This window comes from Lampetra fluviatilis, unplaced genomic scaffold (genome assembly GCF_964198595.1).
Source record: "Lampetra fluviatilis unplaced genomic scaffold, kcLamFluv1.1 SCAFFOLD_523, whole genome shotgun sequence".
NCBI classification, from domain to species: domain Eukaryota; kingdom Metazoa; phylum Chordata; class Hyperoartia; order Petromyzontiformes; family Petromyzontidae; genus Lampetra; species Lampetra fluviatilis.
This window is the reverse complement of record NW_027621187.1, coordinates 27,501-37,500: the sequence shown is the minus strand read 5'-3', so window position 1 is coordinate 37,500 and position 10,000 is coordinate 27,501.

Below are 10,000 nucleotides of genomic sequence, written 5' to 3'. Positions count from 1 at the left end.
AATCTGCTGAAAAAGCCTGTGGAAGTTTCACGGCGTTCGTACGATATTTGGCGACGCAAAAATGAGCGATTTCCCAGCTCGAGAGAATTCGGCGCGAGAGAAACGATGCCCCGTAACGCACATGAGAGCAATCCGGGCCAATTTCTCCCGTTTGATGGGGTCTATGTGTAAAAATTTTGACTTTTTTGAGTGCAGGTGCAAATCTGCTGGAAAAGCCTGTGGAAGTTTCACGGCGTTCGTACGATATTTGGCGACGCAAAAATGAGCGATTTCCAAGCTCGATGGAATTCGGAGCGAGAGAAACGATGCCCCGTAACGCACATGAGAGCAATCCGGGCCAATTTCTCCCGTTTGATGGGGTCTATGTGTAAAAATTTTGACTTTTTTGAGTGCACGTGCAAATCTGCTGAAAAAGCCTGTGGAAGTTTCACGGCGTTCGTACGATATTTGGCGACGCAAAAATGAGCGATTTCCCAGCTCGATGGAATTCGGCGCGAGAGAAACGATGCCCCGTAACGCACATGAGAGCAATCCCGGCCAATTTCTCCCGTTTGATGGGGTCTATGTGTAAAAATTTTGACTTTTTTGAGTGCACGTGCAAATCTGCTGAAAAAGCCTGTGGAAGTTTCACGGCGTTCGTACGATATTTGGCGACGCAAAAATGAGCGATTTCCCAGCTCGATGGAATTCGGCGCGAGAGAAACGATGCCCCGTAACGCACATGAGAGCAATCCCGGCCAATTTCTCCCGTTTGATGGGGTCTATGTGTACAAATTTTGACTTTTTTGAGTGCACGTGCAAATCTGCTGAAAAAGCCTGTGGAAGTTTCACGGCGTTCGTACGATATTTGGCGACGCAAAAATGAGCGATTTCCCAGCTCGATGGAATTCGGAGCGAGAGAAACGATGCCCCGTAACGCACATGAGAGCAATCCCGGCCAATTTCTCCCGTTTGATGGGGTCTATGTGTACAAATTTTGACTTTTTTGAGTGCACGTGCCAATCTGCTGGAAAAGCCTGTGGAAGTTTCACGGCGTTCGTACGATATTTGGCGACGCAAAAATGAGCGATTTCCCAGCTCGATGGAATTCGGCGCGACAGAAACGATGCCCCGTAACGCACATGAGAGCAATCCGGGCCAATTTCTCCCGTTTGATGGGGTCTATGTGTAAAAATTTTGACTTTTTTGAGTGCAGGTGCAAATCTGCTGGAAAAGCCTGTGGAAGTTTCACGGCGTTCGTACGATATTTGGCGACGCAAAAATGAGCGATTTCCAAGCTCGATGGAATTCGGAGCGAGAGAAACGATGCCCCGTAACGCACATGAGAGCAATCCGGGCCAATTTCTCCCGTTTGATGGGGTCTATGTGTAAAAATTTTGACTTTTTTGAGTGCAGGTGCAAATCTGCTGAAAAAGCCTGTGGAAGTTTCACGGCGTTCGTACGATATTTGGCGACGCAAAAATGAGCGATTTCCCAGCTCGAGAGAATTCGGCGCGAGAGAAACGATGCCCCGTAACGCACATGAGAGCAATCCGGGCCAATTTCTCCCGTTTGATGGGGTCTATGTGTAAAAATTTTGACTTTTTTGAGTGCACGTGCAAATCTGCTGGAAAAGCCTGTGGAAGTTTCACGGCGTTCGTACGATATTTGGCGACGCAAAAATGAGCGATTTCCCAGCTCGATGGAATTCGGCGCGAGAGAAACGATGCCCCGTAACGCACATGAGAGCAATCCCGGCCAATTTCTCCCGTTTGATGGGGTCTATGTGTAAAAATTTTGACTTTTTTGAGTGCACGTGCAAATCTGCTGAAAAAGCCTGTGGAAGTTTCACGGCGTTCGTACGATATTTGGCGACGCAAAAATGAGCGATTTCCCAGCTCGATGGAATTCGGAGCGAGAGAAACGATGCCCCGTAACGCACATGAGAGCAATCCCGGCCAATTTCTCCCGTTTGATGGGGTCTATGTGTACAAATTTTGACTTTTTTGAGTGCAGGTGCAAATCTGCTGAAAAAGCCTGTGGAAGTTTCACGGCGTTCGTACGATATTTGGCGACGCAAAAATGAGCGATTTCCCAGCTCGATGGAATTCGGCGCGACAGAAACGATGCCCCGTAACGCACATGAGAGCAATCCGGGCCAATTTCTCCCGTTTGATGGGGTCTATGTGTAAAAATTTTGACTTTTTTGAGTGCAGGTGCAAATCTGCTGGAAAAGCCTGTGGAAGTTTCACGGCGTTCGTACGATATTTGGCGACGCAAAAATGAGCGATTTCCAAGCTCGATGGAATTCGGAGCGAGAGAAACGATGCCCCGTAACGCACATGAGAGCAATCCGGGCCAATTTCTCCCGTTTGATGGGGTCTATGTGTAAAAATTTTGACTTTTTTGAGTGCAGGTGCAAATCTGCTGAAAAAGCCTGTGGAAGTTTCACGGCGTTCGTACGATATTTGGCGACGCAAAAATGAGCGATTTCCCAGCTCGAGAGAATTCGGCGCGAGAGAAACGATGCCCCGTAACGCACATGAGAGCAATCCGGGCCAATTTCTCCCGTTTGATGGGGTCTATGTGTAAAAATTTTGACTTTTTTGAGTGCACGTGCAAATCTGCTGGAAAAGCCTGTGGAAGTTTCACGGCGTTCGTACGATATTTGGCGACGCAAAAATGAGCGATTTCCCAGCTCGATGGAATTCGGCGCGAGAGAAACGATGCCCCGTAACGCACATGAGAGCAATCCCGGCCAATTTCTCCCGTTTGATGGGGTCTATGTGTAAAAATTTTGACTTTTTTGAGTGCACGTGCAAATCTGCTGAAAAAGCCTGTGGAAGTTTCACGGCGTTCGTACGATATTTGGCGACGCAAAAATGAGCGATTTCCCAGCTCGATGGAATTCGGAGCGAGAGAAACGATGCCCCGTAACGCACATGAGAGCAATCCCGGCCAATTTCTCCCGTTTGATGGGGTCTATGTGTACAAATTTTGACTTTTTTGAGTGCAGGTGCAAATCTGCTGAAAAAGCCTGTGGAAGTTTCACGGCGTTCGTACGATATTTGGCGACGCAAAAATGAGCGATTTCCCAGCTCGAGAGAATTCGGCGCGAGAGAAACGATGCCCCGTAACGCACATGAGAGCAATCCGGGCCAATTTCTCCCGTTTGATGGGGTCTATGTGTAAAAATTTTGACTTTTTTGAGTGCAGGTGCAAATCTGCTGGAAAAGCCTGTGGAAGTTTCACGGCGTTCGTACGATATTTGGCGACGCAAAAATGAGCGATTTCCAAGCTCGATGGAATTCGGAGCGAGAGAAACGATGCCCCGTAACGCACATGAGAGCAATCCGGGCCAATTTCTCCCGTTTGATGGGGTCTATGTGTAAAAATTTTGACTTTTTTGAGTGCACGTGCAAATCTGCTGAAAAAGCCTGTGGAAGTTTCACGGCGTTCGTACGATATTTGGCGACGCAAAAATGAGCGATTTCCCAGCTCGATGGAATTCGGCGCGAGAGAAACGATGCCCCGTAACGCACATGAGAGCAATCCCGGCCAATTTCTCCCGTTTGATGGGGTCTATGTGTAAAAATTTTGACTTTTTTGAGTGCACGTGCAAATCTGCTGAAAAAGCCTGTGGAAGTTTCACGGCGTTCGTACGATATTTGGCGACGCAAAAATGAGCGATTTCCCAGCTCGATGGAATTCGGAGCGAGAGAAACGATGCCCCGTAACGCACATGAGAGCAATCCCGGCCAATTTCTCCCGTTTGATGGGGTCTATGTGTACAAATTTTGACTTTTTTGAGTGCACGTGCCAATCTGCTGGAAAAGCCTGTGGAAGTTTCACGGCGTTCGTACGATATTTGGCGACGCAAAAATGAGCGATTTCCCAGCTCGATGGAATTCGGCGCGACAGAAACGATGCCCCGTAACGCACATGAGAGCAATCCGGGCCAATTTCTCCCGTTTGATGGGGTCTATGTGTAAAAATTTTGACTTTTTTGAGTGCAGGTGCAAATCTGCTGGAAAAGCCTGTGGAAGTTTCACGGCGTTCGTACGATATTTGGCGACGCAAAAATGAGCGATTTCCAAGCTCGATGGAATTCGGAGCGAGAGAAACGATGCCCCGTAACGCACATGAGAGCAATCCCGGCCAATTTCTCCCGTTTGATGGGGTCTATGTGTACAAATTTTGACTTTTTTGAGTGCACGTGCAAATCTGCTGAAAAAGCCTGTGGAAGTTTCACGGCGTTCGTACGATATTTGGCGACGCAAAAATGAGCGATTTCCCAGCTCGATGGAATTCGGAGCGAGAGAAACGATGCCCCGTAACGCACATGAGAGCAATCCCGGCCAATTTCTCCCGTTTGATGGGGTCTATGTGTAAAAATTTTGACTTTTTTGAGTGCAGGTGCAAATCTGCTGGAAAAGCCTGTGGAAGTTTCACGGCGTTCGTACGATATTTGGCGACGCAAAAATGAGCGATTTCCAAGCTCGATGGAATTCGGAGCGAGAGAAACGATGCCCCGTAACGCACATGAGAGCAATCCGGGCCAATTTCTCCCGTTTGATGGGGTCTATGTGTAAAAATTTTGACTTTTTTGAGTGCAGGTGCAAATCTGCTGAAAAAGCCTGTGGAAGTTTCACGGCGTTCGTACGATATTTGGCGACGCAAAAATGAGCGATTTCCCAGCTCGAGAGAATTCGGCGCGAGAGAAACGATGCCCCGTAACGCACATGAGAGCAATCCGGGCCAATTTCTCCCGTTTGATGGGGTCTATGTGTAAAAATTTTGACTTTTTTGAGTGCACGTGCAAATCTGCTGGAAAAGCCTGTGGAAGTTTCACGGCGTTCGTACGATATTTGGCGACGCAAAAATGAGCGATTTCCCAGCTCGATGGAATTCGGCGCGAGAGAAACGATGCCCCGTAACGCACATGAGAGCAATCCCGGCCAATTTCTCCCGTTTGATGGGGTCTATGTGTAAAAATTTTGACTTTTTTGAGTGCACGTGCAAATCTGCTGAAAAAGCCTGTGGAAGTTTCACGGCGTTCGTACGATATTTGGCGACGCAAAAATGAGCGATTTCCCAGCTCGATGGAATTCGGAGCGAGAGAAACGATGCCCCGTAACGCACATGAGAGCAATCCCGGCCAATTTCTCCCGTTTGATGGGGTCTATGTGTACAAATTTTGACTTTTTTGAGTGCACGTGCAAATCTGCTGAAAAAGCCTGTGGAAGTTTCACGGCGTTCGTACGATATTTGGCGACGCAAAAATGAGCGATTTCCCAGCTCGATGGAATTCGGCGCGAGAGAAACGATGCCCCGTAACGCACATGAGAGCAATCCCGGCCAATTTCTCCCGTTTGATGGGGTCTATGTGTAAAAATTTTGACTTTTTTGAGTGCACGTGCAAATCTGCTGAAAAAGCCTGTGGAAGTTTCACGGCGTTCGTACGATATTTGGCGACGCAAAAATGAGCGATTTCCCAGCTCGATGGAATTCGGCGCGAGAGAAACGATGCCCCGTAACGCACATGAGAGCAATCCGGGCCAATTTCTCCCGTTTGATGGGGTCTATGTGTAAAAATTTTGACTTTTTTGAGTGCAGGTGCAAATCTGCTGGAAAAGCCTGTGGAAGTTTCACGGCGTTCGTACGATATTTGGCGACGCAAAAATGAGCGATTTCCAAGCTCGATGGAATTCGGAGCGAGAGAAACGATGCCCCGTAACGCACATGAGAGCAATCCGGGCCAATTTCTCCCGTTTGATGGGGTCTATGTGTACAAATTTTGACTTTTTTGAGTGCACGTGCCAATCTGCTGGAAAAGCCTGTGGAAGTTTCACGGCGTTCGTACGATATTTGGCGACGCAAAAATGAGCGATTTCCCAGCTCGATGGAATTCGGCGCGAGAGAAACGATGCCCCGTAACGCACATGAGAGCAATCCCGGCCAATTTCTCCCGTTTGATGGGGTCTATGTGTAAAAATTTTGACTTTTTTGAGTGCAGGTGCAAATCTGCTGAAAAAGCCTGTGGAAGTTTCACGGCGTTCGTACGATATTTGGCGACGCAAAAATGAGCGATTTCCCAGCTCGAGAGAATTCGGCGCGAGAGAAACGATGCCCCGTAACGCACATGAGAGCAATCCGGGCCAATTTCTCCCGTTTGATGGGGTCTATGTGTAAAAATTTTGACTTTTTTGAGTGCAGGTGCAAATCTGCTGGAAAAGCCTGTGGAAGTTTCACGGCGTTCGTACGATATTTGGCGACGCAAAAATGAGCGATTTCCCAGCTCGATGGAATTCGGAGCGAGAGAAACGATGCCCCGTAACGCACATGAGAGCAATCCCGGCCAATTTCTCCCGTTTGATGGGGTCTATGTGTACAAATTTTGACTTTTTTGAGTGCACGTGCCAATCTGCTGGAAAAGCCTGTGGAAGTTTCACGGCGTTCGTACGATATTTGGCGACGCAAAAATGAGCGATTTCCCAGCTCGATGGAATTCGGCGCGAGAGAAACGATGCCCCGTAACGCACATGAGAGCAATCCCGGCCAATTTCTCCCGTTTGATGGGGTCTATGTGTAAAAATTTTGACTTTTTTGAGTGCACGTGCAAATCTGCTGAAAAAGCCTGTGGAAGTTTCACGGCGTTCGTACGATATTTGGCGACGCAAAAATGAGCGATTTCCCAGCTCGATGGAATTCGGAGCGAGAGAAACGATGCCCCGTAACGCACATGAGAGCAATCCCGGCCAATTTCTCCCGTTTGATGGGGTCTATGTGTAAAAATTTTGACTTTTTTGAGTGCACGTGCAAATCTGCTGGAAAAGCCTGTGGAAGTTTCACGGCGTTCGTACGATATTTGGCGACGCAAAAATGAGCGATTTCCCAGCTCGATGGAATTCGGCGCGACAGAAACGATGCCCCGTAACGCACATGAGAGCAATCCGGGCCAATTTCTCCCGTTTGATGGGGTCTATGTGTAAAAATTTTGACTTTTTTGAGTGCACGTGCAAATCTGCTGAAAAAGCCTGTGGAAGTTTCACGGCGTTCGTACGATATTTGGCGACGCAAAAATGAGCGATTTCCCAGCTCGAGAGAATTCGGCGCGAGAGAAACGATGCCCCGTAACGCACATGAGAGCAATCCGGGCCAATTTCTCCCGTTTGATGGGGTCTATGTGTACAAATTTTGACTTTTTTGAGTGCACGTGCAAATCTGCTGAAAAAGCCTGTGGAAGTTTCACGGCGTTCGTACGATATTTGGCGACGCAAAAATGAGCGATTTCCCAGCTCGATGGAATTCGGCGCGAGAGAAACGATGCCCCGTAACGCACATGAGAGCAATCCCGGCCAATTTCTCCCGTTTGATGGGGTCTATGTGTAAAAATTTTGACTTTTTTGAGTGCACGTGCAAATCTGCTGGAAAAGCCTGTGGAAGTTTCACGGCGTTCGTACGATATTTGGCGACGCAAAAATGAGCGATTTCCCAGCTCGATGGAATTCGGCGCGACAGAAACGATGCCCCGTAACGCACATGAGAGCAATCCGGGCCAATTTCTCCCGTTTGATGGGGTCTATGTGTAAAAATTTTGACTTTTTTGAGTGCACGTGCAAATCTGCTGAAAAAGCCTGTGGAAGTTTCACGGCGTTCGTACGATATTTGGCGACGCAAAAATGAGCGATTTCCCAGCTCGAGAGAATTCGGCGCGAGAGAAACGATGCCCCGTAACGCACATGAGAGCAATCCGGGCCAATTTCTCCCGTTTGATGGGGTCTATGTGTACAAATTTTGACTTTTTTGAGTGCACGTGCAAATCTGCTGAAAAAGCCTGTGGAAGTTTCACGGCGTTCGTACGATATTTGGCGACGCAAAAATGAGCGATTTCCCAGCTCGATGGAATTCGGCGCGACAGAAACGATGCCCCGTAACGCACATGAGAGCAATCCGGGCCAATTTCTCCCGTTTGATGGGGTCTATGTGTAAAAATTTTGACTTTTTTGAGTGCACGTGCAAATCTGCTGAAAAAGCCTGTGGAAGTTTCACGGCGTTCGTACGATATTTGGCGACGCAAAAATGAGCGATTTCCCAGCTCGAGAGAATTCGGCGCGAGAGAAACGATGCCCCGTAACGCACATGAGAGCAATCCGGGCCAATTTCTCCCGTTTGATGGGGTCTATGTGTAAAAATTTTGACTTTTTTGAGTGCAGGTGCAAATCTGCTGAAAAAGCCTGTGGAAGTTTCACGGCGTTCGTACGATATTTGGCGACGCAAAAATGAGCGATTTCCCAGCTCGATGGAATTCGGCGCGAGAGAAACGATGCCCCGTAACGCACATGAGAGCAATCCGGGCCAATTTCTCCCGTTTGATGGGGTCTATGTGTAAAAATTTTGACTTTTTTGAGTGCACGTGCAAATCTGCTGAAAAAGCCTGTGGAAGTTTCACGGCGTTCGTACGATATTTGGCGACGCAAAAATGAGCGATTTCCCAGCTCGAGAGAATTCGGCGCGAGAGAAACGATGCCCCGTAACGCACATGAGAGCAATCCGGGCCAATTTCTCCCGTTTGATGGGGTCTATGTGTAAAAATTTTGACTTTTTTGAGTGCAGGTGCAAATCTGCTGGAAAAGCCTGTGGAAGTTTCATCCGACGAAAAAAGCACGTTCTCGAGAAAGCAGGAGAGCTAAGTCATTCACAAATTAGCTGGATTTGGCTTGTGGTTCGTTTCCCAAGTAACAGAGCGGCATCAACCTTTAAGTGCACGCCAGTACATCCCCGTGGGATACAGGGGGTCTCGGCGGACTTTGCTCGGGGGAAAAACGTCGAGGTGAGCCGCCTGGCCATGCTGTTCATGGGTCTCTCCTTTTTAAGTTTCGCCTGCCAATTTATTTTCTCTAGCGGTTTTATACACTAGCACTCGATGTTTTGGGAAAGGAATACAATTGTTCAAAAAACGTCTTCGCAATTCATGTCGTTAGATTGCTAATGAAAATTCGTAAAAAAACGTACACGCCATACATGTTCTTTGCTTCCCTCTCGATACAAGTGAAGGGGAAAAACAGCCTTAACGGTTGCTAAAAAAATCGCCCTTTACATATACATGGGTCGTCTTCCCCTCTCGACAACGGAGACAAGTAACCCACGCCAGGCACTGTCAGTAACTGCCATAGATCTGCTTTAAAATGCCCATTCGTCTTGCGTCGCTCACGTTCCCGGAGCTTTGGGTAATGTCTGAGGCCTATCCCCGCTAATTTCTACCGTTTGTCGGTAGCTGTCTGTAAAAATATAGCATACACCAAAACGAGAAAATATTTCCATCGCACCTGCACAAGTGTATGGACAATGGCAATCTTCATGCGATGCATAAGTGGTGTGTGTCAGCAGGTTTTGTTTCCCAAGTTTTCCGTGAATGAGCGAGTATCTTGAGCTGTGTGACTCAGCCCGAGGGAGCCTCTTCTCCTCCAGAGTGTGTGGGGAAGGCTGTCCCCTTGGGTTGGTGCTGCACGGGTTCGCTGCGCTGTTTGGTCTTGTGCCAAGGAAGGCTGCCAACTGTGCAAGAATTTTAGGGTTGGTTTCAATTGCCGTTGCCGGTCCATAGAGTAGCGAGCATTGTAAGGCCGCTCTAGAGGTTTGCAGGCATGTGGGGTCGACCCCTGCTCCTTCCCTCCCCACCCCACGTAGGGTGTGTGTGGTGCGCTTACAGCTGCCTCAAAGTGGCTGGCCTTGTGGGAAGCCCTGTGTTTTGTGAGCTTTCAGCACCGTCAGGTTGCCAAACGGGGGTAGCATACACGACAAAGCGAGGCCCCTCCTTGTGGTGGTTTGTGTTGTGTGAAGTCCGTGCCAAAAGGGTGTGTTTACATGGTGTGCGTGGGGGTCCTGTCCGTCCGAATTTGGACGCGTGTGGGGACTCTCCTCTGCCTGGGTGCATGCTTGCCTCAGGAGAGTGACTCCTGCCTGCCCTACTTGGGCAGGCTGGGGCCCGCAAACGCTGTGTGTGAGCCAGGCGAGCCTTTGG